Source organism: Vicia villosa, linkage group LG1 (assembly GCF_029867415.1).
Source record: "Vicia villosa cultivar HV-30 ecotype Madison, WI linkage group LG1, Vvil1.0, whole genome shotgun sequence".
NCBI classification, from domain to species: Eukaryota; Viridiplantae; Streptophyta; class Magnoliopsida; order Fabales; family Fabaceae; genus Vicia; species Vicia villosa.
This window is the reverse complement of record NC_081180.1, coordinates 138365011-138387073: the sequence shown is the minus strand read 5'-3', so window position 1 is coordinate 138387073 and position 22063 is coordinate 138365011.

Here is a 22063-nt window from a genome sequence, read left to right as displayed (position 1 = left end):
ACAAACCAGTTTCCTGTCAAAATGTGAGTGCCAAATAAGTCACTAGTCTCTCTTTCTCATACCACCAAATAAATCACTAGTCTCTCTTTCTCATACCACCTATTAATATGCACTGCTGCAATTTACTAAACCATTATTTACCTTATTTAATTTTCTACTATAATAACTTATCTACTATTTATTCTAAGTTGTTTTACTACTTATCTTGCTAACTATAAGTAGATTAATTACATGAAGTTCTTTAGATTAGTATCATATAGTTTCTAATTAATTACTAGTACTTCTTACCAATATTTATTCAATTAAACTAGTGTATAAACTTACTCACAGCAGTAACTAAAACATGCTAAGACATAAGGACGGTCGTCCCATTATCATGTGTGGCCGTCGCCACAATTCAGACTGTAGGCTAGTAATAATTTCTATATTATGCTATATCATTTACAAAAATTAATTTTCTGCATTGTGCTGTATCATTCACTCACAGAAAATGGTTTTTCTAATCACACGATTGGTTTCCAACTTAATTCCAGACTAATTCATCAACACAGGAGAATTTCCAGAAATTATGATTCCAATTGAATCAACCAACCGTGACAGTACTATCAACATATGACAGCAACAACAATCATGTTAATTTCGTATAAATTCAATCACATAATTCACCAATTTCAATCAACACTCAAACACAACAGAAATTAACATACAAAATTCCTACGAGAGAAAGGACCTCTCACTACCCCCTCATAATTAAATCACCTATAAAGAACTCATTCTCCCCCCTTACCTCGATTTTGGAAATTGCTTTGACTATGAAGAAATCTCTTAGTGGCCTCCTTGTTCTTCCTCCTCTCTTAGCCTCCAAATGCACAAATGATTCTAAAAACCTAATTCCTCTCCTAAGACCCTTATATACTTATTAGTAAAATACCACTCTTGCCCTTAGCCACTAATAACCTAATTTCCTTAATTCTATTAATAATGATAATATTAATAATAATACTAATAATAATAGTTCTAATAATAATATAATAATAATATAAATAATAGTAACAATAAAAAATAGTAATATTAATATTAATATTATTAATATCAATAATATTACTAATAATAATATTACCCCAAGTCTATTATTACTAAATTAATGTTATTCCGACATTTTTAATTTACCCGTTCCGGTAAGGGTACTCTGCCTACGCGTTCGATCACACACTCAAAACAAAGTTAATCAAATAAAATACTACGACGATTAAATAATTTAAAATGGGGTGTTACACAACTGCTGCCTTCCTGCTGTCATACTTAACTTGCATAGGTTCAACTTGATTAATTTGAGGAGATACGGTAAAGACTTCATCATCTTTTCTGTTGGCAAGAACAGTAATGGTATTGTCGTCCATCAGCTTTTGAATATCGTTGCGAACACGCAAACATCCTCGTGAATTTCTTCGACAGATTTCGCATCTACTGTAAGCGTGGAAATCAGTTCCAAAGTAGGCAAGTCCATTTAAAGTTTTGTGGAACCTGACTACCGATCCTTCAAGGTCTTCAACTTTGTAGATTTTGTATTCTCCTGGACATCCTTGAACCATGTTGATGTCATGTTCAGTTCTGACTCAGATATGTTGAATCCATCCCAAGTCCATTTGTTCTTGTAATGCAGCTTGAACTATGGCACATCCTTGATTATTCTTTGGACAAATTTCACATGTGAAGTAGTTGTGAGGTGGTACATGACCGTACCCAGCTTGTTTAGCGTGCATCTTGACAAGATTTTCCCCTATCTGACGAATGTCGTAGATTTGAATGACATTGGGGTGTTGATCTACCAGATTTACTGAAGCTTCTTTATGCTGCGGCAAAGGATTTGCTTGGACGTTTGGATTAGTATCTTTGAAGGATAACATTCCGCTCTTTACTAATCGTTGGACGTCAATCTTGAAAGGGAAACAGTTCTCAATATTGTGACCTGGTGCCCCCTGATGATAGGGACAAGATTGGTCAGCCATATACCATGGTGAGGAACTGTTTGTAGGATTTGGAGGACTCCTTGTCTGAATGAGTCCTTTTGCCAGTAATGTTGGAAACAATTCTGCATACGGCATTGGTACGGGGTCAAAGGCAGGATACCTTGGAGCCCGATTGTTGTAATTTGGAGGTCGAACCTGCTGTTGAGGTTGCTGCGACCTTTGTTGAATTTGTTGTTGCGAAACCTGAGGTTGATGAGCTGGCGCTGAGTTAACAACCGGAGTTATTGTTGCAACTTGAGGTTGGAATTTTTTCTTGATTTTGTGCAAGACATTGCTGACATCTTGATCCTTTTTCTTCTGGAAAGAACTTCCATACTTCCTTGGACCAACAGAAGATTCTGGTTCTTTGTTCAAGCGTCCTTCTCGAACTGCTTCTTCTAAATGCACACCCATGTTTACCATCTCGGTAAAGTCACTTGGTGCACTTGCAACCATTCGTCCGTAGTAAAATGGACTCAAAGTTTTGAGATAGATTTTTGTCATTTCTTTCTCTTCAAGTGGTGGACAAATTTGAGCAGCAACTTCACGCCATCTCTGAGCGTATTCCTTGAAGCTTTCTCTATCCTTTTGAGTCATGGCCCGGAGTTGATCTCTGTCGGGAGCCATATCCAGATTGTACTTATACTGTTTGACGAAGGCCTCTCCGAGGTCTCGAAAAGTACGAATTTCTGAATTGTCCAAGTTCATGTACCATTTGAGTGCAGCACCAGTCAGGCTGTCTTGAAAATAATGAATGAGCAATTGTTGATTATCAGTCTGAGTTGACATTCTTCGAGCGTACATCACAAGATGACTTTGTGGGCATGAATTCCCTTTATACTTCTCGAATTCTGGTACTTTGAATTTGTGAGGAATCTTAACATTTGGAACCAGACAGAGGTCTGCAGCATTCTTTCCAAATAGATCTTGTCCTCGGAGAGTCTTGAGTTCCTTCTGCATTTGCAGAAACTGTTCTTGGAACTCGTCCAATCTTTCATACACGCCAGCATCCTCACTTGGAGCGTGATGATATACTTGTCCGCCTTGCGGGGGAAAAGTATGCATAATGGGCTGTGGAGAAGCCATGACAGCAGATCTCGGTATCTCAGCATTCTGTTGTGCGAAACCCATTGCCGTTGCTCTTGGAACTTCAATTTCCAGAGGTTTGTAACCCTCCGGTGGACGCATATCCATGGTGACTTTTGGAGCTTCAGAAGCTGGAGGTATGTACCCTTCTGGAGTAAAGTTATACGGCATGCCCCAAGGTCGATCAGGCGGCATGGTATACTGAGGAATAGGAGTAGAAACAATCTCGGAAACCACAGTCCTTTGCGGTTCTTCTGGCGTTGGTCGATTATGCGCAACTACCAGGGCTTCTACCATACTATTGAGTCTTTCAACAGTACCTTTGAGAGTATTAATCTCTTCTCTGAGTTCTTCATTCTCTTGCTCAAAGTCTTCCATTCTTTTCTTGCGACTTGAACGAGTGTTGTATGGATGAGACAGCTTGAAAGTCTTGGTTCACCTCCTTCTCCTCCTCTCTTTCTGGAGAAAGGAAAGTGACTATTAGATCCGCGACAATTCTCGTGTCAGTGCGTACAACTAAAGCGATGTATGATATGCAATTAAGTTAATATTTTTCAAGGAAACACCATAATTACGTTATGAAACATCAAACTTTTATTAATTAAGCGAAAACGCTGTTTTTACACACTTTGAAAAAGGAAATACAGAGAAACTGAGAGAAAGGACTCTAAAACTTTGACGAAGAGCCGACTTCACGTTCTAACATCTTCTTCTGTTTCTTGAGCTGAGCGTTCTCTGACGTGAGCTGATCGATGATCCAGGAAGCAGGAGGGATATGATGAGAAAGTGACGATTGTGTCACTTGTCGATCGAGTACTTCAAGTAACTCATCCTTCCTTCTTAGGATGTTATGAATCTTAACGTTTTCCGTGTTGACGATTCGATACTTGTTCCTCCAAGCATTCCTTTCTTGGCATACCTTGTTTAATGCCGCTTGTAGTTTTTCAACATCGGTGGAGAAAAGGTAAATTGGTTCCCTTAGGGGAATAGGTTCTTGATGTTGATATGGCATCCTGAGCTTGAATGCTCTGACGCGTACCCATTGAAGGTAAGGATCCAGGGAGATGCAAAGATGTTTTCCTAACAATCTTCTCCCTTTGCTGTGAACAAGACGCCAGGCTTGGACAATTTCCTTCTTCATCATGTTGCCATGATCGTCGATGTTCTTGAAGAACAGACCCTCCAATTGGATGTTACTTGGAATATTTTTCATGGGATAGTCGTATTGACGACGGGCTAAAGCTGGATTGTAACTGATTCCTCCCTTAGTTCCAATAAGGGGTATGTTGGGAAAACTTCCACAACTGAAGATGATCTTGGTTTCGTCGTTGTCAGGACTACACCAATCAATGTCTGTATGAGTGAGAGACATGATTTTCTGTGACCAGTAAAGGCCATCCCTCATGTTCCAGAAAGTGCTAGACTTTGGCAGGTGCGAAACGAACCATTCGTATAACAATGGTACGCAGCATGTGATTAATCGTCCTCGCTGCAGGTTTCTTGAATGCACAGAGTGATAAGCATCCGCAAGCAAGGTTGGAATCGGATTTCCAATTAAGAAGATCTTAATTGCGTTGATGTCGACGAAATCGTTAATGTTAGGGAACAAAAACAATCCGTAGATAAGCAAAGCCAAGACTTCCTCAAATGCGCTCATATCTTGGATGATGACGAAGTACCGAGCTTGATCAAACAGGAATTTGGAGGGCAATCCTTGAATTCCTCCTCTACTCACCATATGAGTTCTGATGTCGACTACGTTCAAAGGAGTAGTTGCAGCAATGATAATGTCGTCAGGGTTCTTTTCCAAACCGGAGTACGGATCTTGCGCGTACACGGGTATTCCAATCAGACGAGAGTACTCCTCTAACGTAGGCATGAGCTGATAATCTGGAAAGGTGAAGCAGTGATACGTTGGATCGTAAAACTGTACCAAGGTGGGAAGGATCCCATCCACCATGTTGGTATTGAGCAAAGGCAGAAGTTTTCCATACTTCTCCTTGAAAGCCTGGGGGTTGACCACCAGTTTTCCGAGCTTTCCCAGTTCCTCGACCTGGGGAATCTTGAAGGTGTATTTCCTAGCTCTCTTTCTTCCGTAATCCATAATATAGATCCCTAAGTCCTTTCTCCGTTTCTCTCTTTCTATGAAGTTCAAAACGTTCGTTATTTAGTTTCCTTAAAAAACGACTCGAAAAAGACTCTTTTTGTTTTTAGTTGTTTATTAATGAATGATGCATGAATGCATGAATGCACACACAAGAGTTTTAAACAAACATGGCGTTGAAGGGTATAGTGGTCATGAAGTCCAAACGCAATCCCCGCCCCAATGGTAAACTAAGGTTAAGGATTTTTGTACCTGTAGAACGGGTTCTAGGGGTCTCAGAGTTTTTGCTCAACCTTAAAGATACGTTGATTGGTATCTATAAGAGAGTTTTCTCTGAGTGTAGTATCTGCGTGACAATTACTTCCGTAATCACCGCTCTACGTCCTAAAAAGGCTTTAAGTGGGGTTAATGTGTTTCTAGGTCCTCCTGGTACAAATCAGTCTCGGAATGCAGTGGCGCAGTTAATCACAACCAGCCAGGCAAATCCCAAGAGTAGACTTGGAAACCAAGATTAGAGGGCCTTCACCGGGAAGACATCCTCCATCCTATCTTATGTTGCACTCAAATCCGGGTATAGGATTTCTCACCACAAGGGGGAATCAAGCCCTTTCCCGATACAGAATAAACAAAATAAACAAATATATATGCAGCAAACACATGATATGACACAGAGGTTAGGCAGGACCTCTCTTGTTTGAGGGGGAATTTGGCATCCCTAATTCCTCATTGGGGCTGGACCAGCAACAGGTCAACCATTGGTTTGGATGAAAAACCAAGGTTTTTAACACTTATATCCCCAGCAGAGTCGCCATTTTTCTGTGGTGGTCGTTTTCTTTACCTCCCCGTTTCACTTGGGAGGACGGCACGCTAAACCCTTCACGCGAAATTTGGAAGGAGAATGTGCCCGTGGTGGGATGAATTTTGTTTCAGTTCTTCCTATGATATCACACGAACTTTCTTATTGGTCCTACGAGTAGGAAAGGGAAAAAAAGATCTCAACTAAACCCTAGGAGTTTGCTAAGTGTGGGGATTTCACCTAGACTAGAAATTCTGGAGTCCGGGGGGTCGGTTATACATAGGGAAGTGTTTAAACACCCTACATATCTGTAGTACTCTACAGGAACCTTCTCTGTGTCATTGTGATTGTGTTTGCTGCTAATGATTGGGAAAGTTTCTCCTTTGTATTAGGAGAAGGAATTGAATTGATTAAAGAAAGACAGACAGACAGACAGACTGACTATTTTTGGTATTTTATTAGCTCGCTGAGATTCCTTGTGAACCTCATGCCTACATATCCCTAGTGGAAGTCAGAGCTTAATGTAGTTCGGGGAACTAACTAGGGAAATTAATTGTTTTTGGTGCCTTGCTTGAAGCTCAAGGTTGAAGCTTGGAATTAAATCTTTGTTTACAGTAAAGAGACATGAAATCATCTCTACAGAGAGGTATTTGTACTATTCTACCACAAACATTTAAAGGAGTGACAGAATAACTGAATTCATTTCATTCAAGAGGGGGACCTTACTTGTGTATGTGCAAGTATACCAGTCAAATGCCTCTTAAATGAAAGAAAAATGCTCATCCAAATTAGGGAAAGTTACCACATGTCTGGGTTTTACTGCCAGCTCATGCCTTTCAAAATCCTAAATGGGAGACTTGATTAAAATTGAAATGAAGTGTAATGTTTGTTTGAATGTGGTAGAGTAGTAAAAATATCTCTCTATAGAGATAAGCTATGTCTATCTACTGTATAAAAGATTTGACTTTAGCTGGCTTGTATGAGGCCCAAGCTTGAGGCTTTCTTTGATTGATTTATTAATATTATTGACTCTGGGAGATGACTCCACTGGGGATTAATTACAGGATATTTTTGTGTTCTGTACAAAGCCCAGAATTGAGGCTGACTCTATTTAGGGAGACTCTATTTATGTGCCTTATACAAAGCCCAAGGTTTTGGCTAACAGCTGAGGATAACTGAATTTTTGAGACTATGAATGACTCTATTTTGTGTGCCTTGTACAAAGCCCAAGGTTGTGGCTGACTCTAGCTAGGGAAAACATTATTTTCTGCCTTGTACAAAGCCCAAGGTTGTGGCAGACTCTTTTAAATGAATGGAGTATGGATGACTCTATGGGGAAAAGATCCTAGGTGTTAGGAATCTTTGACACATGAAAATATGGTTTATCTGCCTTGTACAAAGCCCAAGGTTGTGGCTACTGAGTGATGAAGAACTCACTGGGGAGACTCTATTATCTGCCTTGTACAATGCCCAAGGTTGAGGCTGACTCTTGACAGGGGAGTTTTATTGTTTGGGTGCCTTGTATGAAGCCCAAGGTTGAGGCTAACTATTTTTGTTGGTTTTGACTCTACTGAGGAGATTTTATTTATTGAAAGACTGTTTTTCTTTGGAAGCTAACCCTTTCCAGGGATTTTGACTCAGCTGGAGAAATTATTTGGTAAAAGAATGACTTTATCATGTTTTTTGGAGGCTGACCCTTTCCAGGGGTTTTGACTCTTTTGGGGAAATTATCTCCTAAGAGAAATGAAACTTTATTTTTTGACATTTTTATTAATTGACTTTGGAGGCTAACCCTTTCCAGGGATTTTTATTGAAATGAAAGAATGTGTGGAAGCTAACCCTTTCCAGGTATTTTATGATTGAAAAATGGATGGCAGAAAGATTATCTAATGGAGACTTCTTGTTTAAAGCCCAAGATGAAGGCTGACTCATGCTGAGGAGAAAATAAACATAGATCCTAGACTCTGCTAAGGAAGATTGATGAAGATAAGGGTGACAGAGACTGTCCATGTCTCTCATTCCAAAAGGTGTACTCAATGCAAAATTGAGACAAACTTAGCTTGTTTAAAGTCTGGTTTAAATTGGAAGAAACTCACCAGGGTAGGCTAAAAGGTGACTAAAGACCTGTTCCTATGTTTATAAGAAACCTGATGGGTCCTTGTATACAAGCTCAAGAGGAAGCTGGAAATGCTTTTAAGAAGCCTGTGGGTCCTTGTACAAAGCCCAAGAGGAGGCTAATCGAGGGTCCTTGTTATAGCACAAAAGAAAGCTATGTAGTTTTGAACTTATTTTGGCTCTAAGCAAATGGGTAAGAGGTTTCACCGGGAATAATTCCTCTTTGGGTGGATGTGTCCTATTATTTTTGGATTCTAAGGTTTTTGCCAAGATGTTTCACCGGGAATAATTCATCTTGGGGGTTTGAACTACAGATCTCTAACTAGGAAAGAGCCTTCACCGGGAAGACATTCTCAATCCTAGGTCATATTCCTATAATATATATATAGTTTAACTGTCCTAAGGTTTATACTCAAACGTAGTTCTAAACTAATATATGCACAGTTTATATTTGACAGTAATTTAAATAAAGACTGTAAATTGAAAGCTTGTAAAGCCTAACCTGGATGGAGTGGAGGCCTTTGAAGAAGTATGTACAGAGCCTCAACAGTAATTTTTGTTGTTTTGTTGATAACAGTTGAATATATATATGATAAACAGTTAATGGTTTTTGAAAACAGAAGAAGTGAAGATGGACAAAGGTCACATAGGTATCTGAAGAGTTTCACCGGGAATAATGCCCTTCAAATACCAGAAGAATGTTTTGAAAACAGAAAGAAGATTTTGAAAATACAGTTTTGAAAACAAGCTAAGAAGAGAAGGTTTTTGGGACTTACACTCTATTAGAGGCCCAGTACTTTACAGTACTGGTTATGAGAGCAATTTGAAAATGATTTGTAAATGATATAAGGTTCTGTTGTTTAAGAACCTTAATCATTTGATTTGTTCGGAGATTGAAAACAGTTTTGAAAATTGACAAAAGTCAACTTAATTAAGGTAAAAATAAAGATTTTTACCTAATTAAGACCTAAACAATTAGGGTTTTATCATAAAATTATTTACAAAATGATTAGGTTAAAATAAAGTGACAATATATATTTAAAGTATTTAAGAAAACACTTAAAAAACATACTATTTTAAACCTAATTAAAATACATGAAATAAATAATATTTTTATGATTTTTTTGACTATTCACAAAATAGATATATTAAATAATAGGTGTATGAAAAATGAAGTGAAAATGATTTAATTTGATAGGTGAATTAATTGTGTGAAGTTGTGAAGAAAATAGGTGTGACAAGTGATAAAAAATTAGGAATGTCTCCACCAAGGCTTGAACTCACGCCCTTTAGGTCACATACCCAAAACCAAACCATTGGGCCAGCGCGCGCATGGTGATAGTGATACACATCCAACACATTATATTTTCAGATAAGCGTGTAAATCATGAAAAAAATAAAAGGAATAAAAAGTCTGGGGCGAGGGGGATTCGAACCCCAGACTTTGGGCACGAGGAGACTAAGAGCGCATGTGTGGCCACTAGGGCAAGTTATTCAGTCGTTTATGAAACACCTATCATTAAATATAAAATAAACTCTGCCCTGAGGTTTGAAATTTACGCGCCACCACCATTGTCATCTTCTTCCTCAAGCTCCAACGATTTGGATTTCTGAACTCTCTCAATTCTCAACCATTTGCAGCGATATAAAGATGAAACTTGTTCTAAATTCACTCACGATTCTAAATATGTAACTAACATAGACTGATATTAACTACATCTAACTAATTTACCAGAAATCGTGAAGAACCCTAAAACTTAAAAATCAAATTAAATGGCTATACTGAAAGATAAATGAATGATGATAGAGGGTTTTCAATCCTCTGATGATGCTAAACAAGATAGAATCGAGCTTTAACTCAAAGAGTGCTTAAATTAAAGAAGTGAAGTTCAGGAACTTACCTCTGAAAATGGAGGTCGTGAGGATGATTGAGAGCACCTGGGTTTGAATGAATGATCTCAATAGCTTCCTTGAGACTCAATGATGCTAACTGAATGCTTATTGGAGCTTGAATCCTTCTGAATTGCTCTATGGACCTCCCTCGATTTAAGCTTCAAGTAGACATGGAGGTTGTTGAATTTGGAGTTACAGATGAGCTGCAGCCATCTGGTTAGCTTCACTATGACCTGAGGAGTGTGCCTGGATGATTGGCTTGGCTTGAAACCTCCTGAATTACTCCATGGTCCTCCAACTGCAAGTGCTCCAAATGAGAGGTGGAATTGATGATTCTCCACGCCCAGAAGTGTTCCAGAGGTTTGGATCACCTCTAAATGCCTCCCTCAATGTGTTTGAATACTTATTTTCAAAGAGAGAGCTTTGGTTTGAAGAATCCGAGTCTTCTTGCCAAAGGACCTTTGAAAAAACTAAGTATGAAGAAAGAAAAGAGAAAGCAAGAATTCTGTTGCTTTGGTGTGTTTTTTGAATGAGAATGAGGCCTTTATTTATAGGCAATTGGTTCAGTATAGTTGCAGAAGAGTGAGCTTGCTTAATGAAAGAAGTTTGGTTCCTTAAGCATGAAGGAAGTTTGCAAATATCTCTTATGCAATGATGAGAATTTTGATTCCATTTGATCAATCCCCTAGCCCTCGATTTTGCTTGATCTTAGGGGACAATTCTGAGCCAGAAATGAGCTCTAATTGGTTGGTGAGAAGATTCCTTGGGTGATTCATCAATTTGCCATAAATTCACAAATGTAATCATTACATAATCACATGTTCTTGTTTTTAGAATCTTCTTCAATCCTTATGGCATGGTGAAAATGAATGCATGGCATGTTTTCAGATGTGTTATGGGTCGTGTAGCATCCATAATTGAGGTCATGTGCACAAAATTCCAAAGTTCCAAAATGATGCATGACCTATAATTTCACTTCATGAGGCCAACTTTGAACAAGCATAACTCTTAGCTCAAAATGAATTTGGAGAAGGTTGAACACAATTTGGAAAGCCCTAAACATCTACTTCAAATCATTAGTTTGGAGTTTCTTCAAAATCTTTTGGCAAATTTGTGAAAAATGAGGCCAAAGTTGGAAGAAAACTAGGTTAAAACACTTAGAAAAATTTCTAAGTGTTTATGGCCTAAAACTCCAAAATTTCCAAAACTCTTAAATGATTGATCTTTTGAAAAAAGTTCCTTTGTAAGATGTTGTTTTATTTTGCAAGATCTACAACTTTCATGTTGGAAGTTTTTTGAGTTGTGTAGGTGAAATTTTGAGTTCTCACCATGCCTTAAAAAACCCTAATTCCCGACTTTTTGCTCCTTGATGAATTTCTTTAAATTTCTTTGGTCAAATGGCTTCATTATCCATATATTGATGATATTGATCCTTAAAAGTCATGGTTTGACCAAAAATCTCAAAAGTCAATGGTGATCCCATACAGTTGACTTTTTCCTGGTAAGGTGAGATTTTGGACTTTTGTGTAGAATCAAGATCTTCTCCTCAAATGAATGATGTAAATGGATTATATTGAGGTAGTAGAGATTCTTGAATCATGTCTTGAGTTTTGGATCCATGCCCTGATTAAAAGTCAACTATCTTGGTGAATTAGGTCAAAAACCCTAATTGTCGACCAGAGGACAATGATGAGTGTAGACTTTGAATTGAGGTGTAATGTCTAGTGGATCTTGTCATATGAGTTATTTGAAGATGATTGATGTCTTTGAATGGTTTCCTGGGGCTTTTTAGGGTTTCCCAAAGGTGATCCCTGATTTTAGTCCTTGATAGGCTCCAAACCCTAGTCTGTTGATCTGAGTAATTCTGTACTTAGATGACTGGGTGTCTAATCAATCATAGGTGAAATAATGAGGCTTTTGAGTCTTATGATTGTATTAGAGACTAATCCCTCTATTGATTGATCCTTTGCCTGAGTTTTCTTGTCTTTGAACACCCTCGATTGAATGCCAGACTGCCCTGGGTACTTACTTTGACTTGATGAAAATCCTGAAGATATGTCATCTCAGGGGGGTCAAAAATTAGGGTATGACAGAAGTGTAATCTTCTGTTTTGGTTCTTGTCACGGGTTATCATTTTTGTTATCACTGAGGTGATTGGTAGGAAGTGAGTGAGGGATCTCATATCTAGAGGTTTCTAGGTAGAAGTTGCACAAGGTAGTGATTAGGTGAGACGTTATAAATTGGGATTGTTTAGGCTTTGAACTAATACTATCCTAGTTGATTTCTTTACTGGCTTGGTAGCTCCCAGAGTATGTGACGTTGTGCCGAACTGAGTTAACAATTGATTGTGTTGTTATTTTTCTATAATTTACTTTCTGCACAATCTCCTATTTTACCTAGTGTTCTTTGTCATCATATGATATCATAACATTTTTCCTAACATTTTGTTTTATGTTGAGACATCAGTCTTGACACATATATTGCAAAGTACCAAAATTTCAATTGGCATTAGAGCAAGCACCCTATTCTGTTTATTGGGTGAGCTCCAGGGAGAATATTTTTCGGGTACCATAGATTCTGAGGTAAGATTTCCAGACACCATTGTGTTAGTTGGAAGTCAATTCAATAGAATCTTGAAGATATTGGAAAGGAAGGAAAGATCAAATGCCAAGAACATATAATTGACATTAGTAACGACCATGAGTTATAAACTAAACTCAAAATTGGAGAGATGTCTGGTCAAAGTAAAGGAATTCAATGCCATGAATGTGAAGGATTTGGGCACACTAGAACAAAATATCCTACTTATCTCAATATAGAACCTAAGGGACTGACTATTTCTTGATCAGATGATGAATCTGCTGGGAAAGATTCTGCTAAGAATGTGACTGCCTTAATAGGAAGATGGGATTATAAGATAGACTTCAAAAGTGAATACATATCTCATGATGAATTGACTACCTATTAAAGAGATCTATGCAACAAAAGAAGGGAAGTCTATTAAATAGGAGTAAAACAAATAATGATCATAACTAAACCCCGAGATGAGAAGGAAAAATACCTAGCTGATAACTCTGAACTCCAAAATAAAGTGACCTTGTTAACATTAAAACTTGTTAATTTGATCAAGGATGTTAGGATGTTGAACAAGGGATCTAATATGCTAGATGATATCCTTTAAGAGGTAGAATAAGGTAGAAGACATACTGGAATTGGATATAGCCATCAACTCTTGACAAATAAAGAGAAAACCCTTGAGATAAAATTTGTCCCTGCTAAAATACAGGATGAGAACAAGATGTTTGACCACATGTCAAAACATCATGTCAGGTTTTAGGAAACTCATACAAGAGTCAAGTTCCAGCCTTGGAAATGTCATTTTTGTGGAAGAAATTGTCTCTCAAAGCAAGTTTGTCAATTGCTTCATGGATATCAAAAACATTTATCACAACCCAGTGCAAATTCTTTACTGACCAGGACTAAAAATGTATGGAAAGTGAGAGATATTTTCAAAAATATCATTGTTCATACCTCTCTTAAAGTTAACTTATTGGAAGATATTAAACCTCACCAACTAGCTATGTTACTTTTGGAGATGGTGCCAAAGGAGTCATTAAAGGTGTTGGAAAACTAGCTTCTGAAGGATATCTTAAACTTGATTGAGTCCTATTTGTAGAAGGTCTGATTGCCAATCTGATAAGTATTAGTCCGCAATGTGATCAATGTTTTAAGGTAAACTTTACTAAATCTGATTGTCTGGTGTCATACGGTGGGAGAACTGACTTTTTGTTTTGTTTTTCGCAAAACATGTTGGGGTAAGCAAGAGTCGCCACCGACTTTTATTTTATCCAATTAGGAAAGGCAAAAAGAACATGAAAGACCTTTTTAAAGATTTTGAGTTCGGGGGTAGGTTATACAAAGTGAAGGTACTAGCACCCTTTGTATCCATGGTTATCCATGGGCTCTTAATTGCTTAGCTCACCTTTGTTTAACTTATTTGATTTGCTTGAAATGTGGTGTGTGTTTAGAAAAACATTTTTGTAAAAGAATTAACTTTGCAATGGTTCTCGTATGAACATATACAAAGTATTATTTGAAAGACGTTTTGAAAAACATGAGGTGTGAAAAGTATTTGGGGATTTGAATTGGTTGTGAGAAAGCAATTAGGAACTACCTACCCTAAGTTGTAAGGTCTTTCTTGTACTTATGACTTTTCCTAAGTGATAACACTATCCATACTATTAGGTGCCAAATTGTGTTAATATATAGTCTAGTTTTTGATACCTTTTGACTATTTTCTCACATATTCATGTGATCCCCATTTATTTCAAAGTAAATAATAATAGTTTAGTTAATTAAGGTTTTGTTTTCTGTTAATCTATTTTCTAGTTAATTTTTGTACAAGTTATATCTTTTAGGTGGAACTTGGAGCTTGAAAAGTTGAAAGAATCTCAAAGAAGAAAATTCAAAGTCAGCTTCAAGGGCCCATCGCGGGCATTAGCGCACGTAGCGCGCTGAAGGGGTTATTTTTGGCCTTTTTCCAGAACCATGTGTGCGTCACGAGCAAAGGAGGGCGCGTAGCGCGCTTTAGGGCGGTTTGATCATTTAATGAGGTGGCGCGACGCGAGATCTAGCGTGCGTAGCGCGCTTGACAGAATTCATTTTTTCTATTTAAGGTTCAGTTTAGATATTTTAAAGGGAAACCATTTTTAAGAGCAACAAAGAGCATATATCACTGTAGCAACATAGAATCTAAGAATCGGAGCATTGATCATCGAGAAATCACCGTAGATGTTTTTATTCTTCATCCTTTCCTTCTTGTGCAAGCTACCATGTCAATGGATAGCTAAATCCCTTTCGTATCAAGACAAGATGTAATCTTCCTTTCATTTTGTATGTTTTTCTTGTGAATATTGTGTATGAACAAGTTTTGAATAAATATAGATGATCTAGTTTGTTTACTCTTGAATTTCTATGATTTAAATGTTTGTGAAATACAATATTAACATCTTGATCTAACTCTATCATCTATCAAACATTAATTCTAGATATGGAATTAATGGTTGATATTCACTTTGTATCGGTTTATAAATGTTATTTCTGTTGTTCAATCGGTTGAGAAATAGTTGGTTGAACAATACGGTAAAACTTGCTATAATGCTGCGGAAATGAACGGTATAAACGAATGATATGTGAAATTATTGATTGATAACGAATTCATATGCATATTCGTAGGAAGACATATAATTTTAGGTTGATGAAATCAAGTCTTGATACTTCTTTATAACCCTAGAACTTTCCTAATTTAAATCTTTGCTACTAAAACTTGTGAATGATCTTTTACCAAACCAAACTCAGAGTAACTTTAACTCAAGAAAATATAAACTATAGAATGGAGGTGATATCATACCAATCCCTGTGGAAACGATAAACTAAAAGTACTCCAATATACTTTCAACACATACCATTAGTGGGTAGATAGTCTTATGCATTGGATGTGAAAGGACACGCGTAGGGTCGTCGTATGGTCATAGAAGGAAACTTGTAACGATATCTTAGAAATCTAAGGGACTATCATCATTTTCGTAGGCAACTCAAGTTACAAGATCATATTTCGTAGGCAACATCGAAGGGTCTTCCAGGGACTATGATCTTTATATCGAAGGGACTATGATGATTTTATAGACAAACTTGCTAAGACATCCCTACATTAGAGGGACTTGACCATATAATCGAAAGACAACAAGAGAGGTTACTCTAAAGGTGAGTGAGTGCAAGTGTATTATTTTCATATATTTTATCTTGAAGTTATTTGTTAGCTATATTCAATTTTATCTTGCCATACAATCCTATTAACATACATCTAACAATTATAGCAGTTTATATGGTGCAGAAAGTAAAGAGCGGAAAATAAAATCCTACGCTATTACAAGGCTTCGGGATGCGGGGATTACATAATAAGGGGGTGCAGAAAGTAAAGCCCTAATTAACTATTACAAACCATGAGCAGTTACATAATTAAAAAAATACGGAAAATAAATCCTAATTAAACTATTATAAACTATGAACAATTACATAATAATTGTAAAAATAATATGCAAGCAAAGTATAAATATCGCACGAATCGGGGAATCGAGAAAATATTGGGGATGGAGAGAAAGGGATTTAAATTATAAAAATATCTTAAGTTATAAAAAACCTAAATCTAATTATTTAAAGAAATATTCTAATTATTAAATCTAATTAATTTTTAAATTATAAATTGATCCTAATTATTATTTCCAAATCAAATCCTAAATCTAATCAAATAAAATTAATGTTAGAAAAATAAATCAAATCAAATTAGAACTAATATTTTTTGTGTTTTTTTATAATTAAAAGAACATTAAATGAAAATCCTAAAAAATACTCAAATTAATTAGAAGAAAAATAATTGGTATAACCTAATCTTAAGCAAATTTAAATTAATGAAATTAATTTGGAAAAAGAATGATTGATTAAATTAATCCTAATTCTAATTGGTTGTGATTTTAATTTGTTAGAAAATAATTAGATGTTAATTAATTAAGTTAAAAGGAAATAAAGAGAAAAGTGTAAAGAGGAGTAAAAATGGGAAAAAGAATAGGGGTGCCAGGGTTTAAACCCAGGTCTTGGTGGTTGCATGACTCCATCTCTTACCACCTGCGCTGCATTATTTTGTTGTCAATAACACCACTACCAATAAACAAATATTAAAATGTGTGCTAATTATTTAAATTCAAAATGCAGTCAATGTGGGTCCCAGCGTGTTTTGACTAACGAATCCGAAGTGACAGAATTGCCACGCGTGCGTCATCTCTGTTATACCCCAAAATTTTCCCGCATCTTTTTTCAAAAAAAAGAAGGCAACAGACTTCTGTCTAAAAATTGGGAGTTTCATATAATCTTGGATTTTTATTCCATAAATATCCTGATTTATGAACACTTGGTTTTTAGAATTTTCCTTGTATGGTATTTTGGCTCGCTGTTGAATTTATTCTTACACAAACGCCAAGTACTGTTTATTACTTCACACACGCTATTTGTTTGGGATTTATTTACAGATAAATAGTACTGACGCAATTGGTACAGAACTAAATCTTTTTGCAGGCACAAAGTCCGGGGATTTAGACTGTACTGGTAACAAGTAAATTATTATTAACTTTTGTTTCCCACTAATTTTTGTACTATATTCTATTATTTTCAAAAATCTTTTCCTTTCTTTTCAAATCTCTTTCTTTCAAAATCAAATCCTAACTTTATTCTATACATCTCTTTTTTCAAACCCTACCATACACTTTCTTTCAAATCCTACTTCCACTCAAATTTTCCTTTTTGTACGGAATCACTTCATTCCCCAACGTCTCTATCCTTCTTTTCATTCTATAAATACCTCTCATTTTTTCCATAAAATCTCACATCAAATTCTAAATCATCTCTCAAAATTCTACTTCATATTCATTCTCTCTTCTTCCCCGGCAAAATGGCGAAGCGGATGGAAACATGTTTTCTTATGGTCATCACCGTCGTGGTGGTAATCATGTCCTTCTTCTGTCTGCATAGTCCTGAAAAATGCGGACATGGGATGTTTATACTCCCAATCATTTATATGTTATTATTCGTAGCATGGGTTATTAATCATCATTCTTAAAATTTGTCGTATCTTTTATTTTTTAATAACGTACCGTTCACTCGTCGTACTGTTCATTATAGTATGTAATATTTAAATGTCGTACTATCTGTCGTACTGTTGTTTAATTATTAAGATAATATTTTGTGTGTTTTCTGCCAGTTAAATATTTATTTTTCTGGGCATTAAATCTTTTTCAGGGTTATTATTGGTAATTTTGCTCGCATACAGTATATATTATTTATTTATTATGTCTGTGTTTTTCTAACAACTCATGTAAATAAATTTTCACCATTAACACAACAAAAAACAAAAAGAAAAAAATTAACTTTGACTGTTGAATTTTCACTCTAACTGCTACATTAATACCCGGACAGCCAGTTGACAGTCAAACCCGCTGACAGTGCAATTCTCCGTGTTTTGTACCATCAATAAAATCAATATTTTGCATTTCAAAATTCCAAGATTTTTGTTCTAGAAGTCTTCTAAATATCACATGATTAGCAGAGACTCAGCACTGCACAAAAATCAGGTACGCTTAACTGTCTCCTACACAAACAGTCCCTGACTAGGGTTTCTTGTTTTTTTCAGGAGAACAAGTTTTTGAGACCTAAAATGGATTTCATGGACCTCCATATATCTCAAAGTACCACCATACAGATTTTCAAACTTCAACTGGCTCAGACGCACAGTCAGCAGCTCAAACAGTCAACAGACGACCCGTTTGACCAAAAAGTCAACAGACAGTCAAAAATGAAATTTTTTGTCAACATCCATATTTTGTCAAAAGATGCATCATTTGATCATTGGTTGATCATAATTCATCAAGGAAAGATCAAAAATCAACAAAACCCTAAGTTTCAAAATTAGGGTTTTCTCCTAAAAAGTCAACTGAACTTTGACTGGTCATAACTCTCTCATCCTTCATCCAAAAAATTCAAACCAAAGCTCATTTTGAAGGAAATTCAATTATCTTTCAAATGCAATTGGTCCCATGGTCATTAGATTCACCATTTGAAAAATATGAACCAAGACATTATAGGTCATTTTCAAAGTCAACAAAAAGTCACTTTTTTCAAAAGGACACACAAGGAGCATGGAAAATCATTTTGATATGAGACCAAAGGCATTGGTTAGAGGACATCTTGAGGTTTATAAAAAGTACAAGAACTCCTTCATATGATAAAAATTGAGGGATTTATGCCTTGTTGAAGTTGACCATTTTTTGGGAAAATGCATTAAATCAACATTGATCAAAAATGTTTTTTTTCCAAAAGGGGCCAAGTTTTCATGATCCAAACATGTTCCCCATAATGTGAAGGGCCTCCCACGACCAAGCCAAGGCCCATAGCATTTTTGTTTCTTTTTTGGTTTAATTTTATTACATTTAAAGTTAAATTGAAAAAGAAATGATGCAAGATTCTTATCCAAAGCTTTGTCCCTTGCATGAGTCATCAAGGTAGCTTATTTTCTGCAGCAAAGGGAAGTACAAAGAAGGCTAAGAGCAAGAGGTGTGGAAAATTCAAGCTATGGTAGCTTGAATTCAAAGCTTAATATATTAAACAAGTCAAAAATTCAACAAAAGCAATCAATGCTTCTTGGCTTAGATTTTAAGCACTTCTTAGCTTATAAATGAAGTAGCACACTTCATCAATGGAACACACACAAAAATTGGCAAGAGTATAGTAGAGAAGTTCATAAAAAATCTCAAAAATATCACATACTTTGAACATTTTCGTTCTCTTTGTGTAAGCTCATATCAATCTCAAATAAACACTTCAATCTTCTCCTGGGCTATTATAGAACAGGTTCAGACCAATAGTCATGCTTGCTTGTACATAGAACATGCATAACCATATCTCCATATTCCATTGAATTTTCGTTTTGTGGTATCTCATGCTATAATCCATTTCAATGTAATATAACGAGTTCTATGAGTTCCTAACATGAAATTGAGAAGATCCAACGTGGTACATGTGAGCTTTATGCCTTGTAACATCATGTGCCATTTTTGAAGCTCTAAGCTTCGATCTCTTCGTTTTGATACTTGCACGCACTTTTAACAAAAACTAATGCCACTAATGAACTCAGGAGGTCCTAATTAGGCTATCTGGGTTGTTTGCAACGATTTATTTCTTTGTTTTTGCAGGTTTTAAAAAGCATGAAAAAAAGAAGCGAAATCCGCAGGTAAAGTCGCAGCTGTTTCTGAAGCAAAATCCGCAGGAAATAGGTTAGGGATGATGAATAGTGCATGTGGAAAGTTTGACCGCTCGTGTGGCACTTTCCCTTCCTCTCATTCGCTGGTCAACTACACGTGGGTCCCAGTCTGGATAATATATTCCCCTTGAATTCAGCGCATGTCACCCACCATCATAGCATGTTCCCTCACTTTTACAACCCTTAGATCATGATCACAACACATCCAACGCACCAGACAAGCAGTCCATACCATGGACTCTTTAGCATATCACACATGATTATTTATTTTCTATTTTTTATTTTTATTTTATTTTCTTTGCAAAATCAATTAAAAATAGTTTAAAAAATCCAAAAAATATAACAAAAATATTTTTAGGTTTATAATTTAATATATTATTTTTTGACATAAAATATTTTATTTTTTTCTTAAATATTAAAATATTTTGCTTAGTTAATTAGTATATATTTATATATTTGCTTTTTAATTATCTCAACCAATCAAAAAATCATAAAAAAATTGTTCTTTATATTAAATATAGTTTACATATTATAGGCTAATTTTGTACATATTTAGAATATTTTTCTCTTTATGTTTTAATTATTTATGTAATTATTTGCATAATTATGTTAATTTAACTTAATAATTTTCAAAATCAACTTCAAAAATAAAAAAAAAATTAGTTTTATTTTAAAATTAATTAACAAGCATTTTGAACATATTTCAAACTTAATTTTTAGGTTTAAATTTTATTTCTACCTTTTTCTCATTTTAATTAAATTAATCATGCATTAATTCTAATTAAAATCAATCATCAAAAAATCCAAAAATATTTCTTTTATCTTCTTGCAATGTAAATTCCTAGATCAAGTGTATAGGTTGTCAAAATCATGTAAATAGCGTAGTTTACATTTCCTGCACAATCGATGTAATAGCGTAGATTTACTTTCCGCATTTTACATTTCCGCATTTTAATTCCAGTACATATAAAATTGCGTGTATGTCAAAGATAAAAATTGAAGCGTTAGGTCACTAACTTCAAAGATAAAATATCTGAAATCAAAATACAATCACACTTGCACCTCTTAGGGTAATCCCTCTTTTACTCTTTTCAAAATCAAAAAATCAAATTCTACTGTTTCAAATGCAAAATCGAACTTTCGTTTACATCCGGTGAAAGGAGAATTTTCTAAAGGAAATAGGAAAAGACCTTATAACTTAGGGTAGACCTCCTAATTGCTTGCTCAAATCAAACAAACAAATGTCTCATATATCATTGTTTTTCAAAATCAAAACTTTCAAAAAAAGACAATACTTGGTATATATCCAAACAAGGATCGTTACGAAGTTAACGTTCTTTTTTTCAAAATATCTTTCGAAAGATAAAACACTTTGTATACATCCGCACAAGGATCATTACAAAGTCAATTCACAAAATGAATTTTAAGACCACATACAAGCATTTCAAGGCAAGACACATGATTCAAAACAAGTGAGCTAAGCAATTAAGAGCCCATGGATAACCATGGATACAAAGGGTGCTAACACCTTCCCTTTGTATAACCTACCCCCTTACCCAGAATTTCTTAAAGGTCTTTTTCTGTTTCTTTTATAAACCTTTCCTTAATTGGATAAAATAAAAGTCGGTGGCGACTCTCTGATTTTCAAAAACACAAAAGCAAAAAGAAAAGAGTGTCAGTTCGTATATCTCTCCACGAGAGGTACGGTAAAAAACCGAGTGCATGACAATCTCCTTCCTCATTCCAGGCCTGAAATTTGCTATGAAATAGCTTGAGAATTGCTACAAATTAGCTATGAGATCTTCGCACCAAACCTGCAAAATAAAAAAACCTAAACTCGTAGCCACAAATTTGCTACGAAAATTGGGGATTAGCTACGATTTTTTCGTAGCGAAAACCTAAACGTGATGGTGGTATTTGTTTTGGATAAAAACCCCTGCAAGTAGGAAAATAAAAGCTTCCTTTCCTTATGCCCTAACAATGTCTTTCATGTTTTAGGCATCAAAGCTTCATTCCAAAGGTTCAAATAGCTTCTAAAAAACATCATGAACTCAAATATATAGTTAACTTGCATTGAAACACAATAAATCATGAGTTATGAATTTCAAGAATATGAATAAATATGAAGATCATGACACATGTATTCACGTGCTATGTGACCCTAGTAACCATGCATACTCACTCTATATTACCTC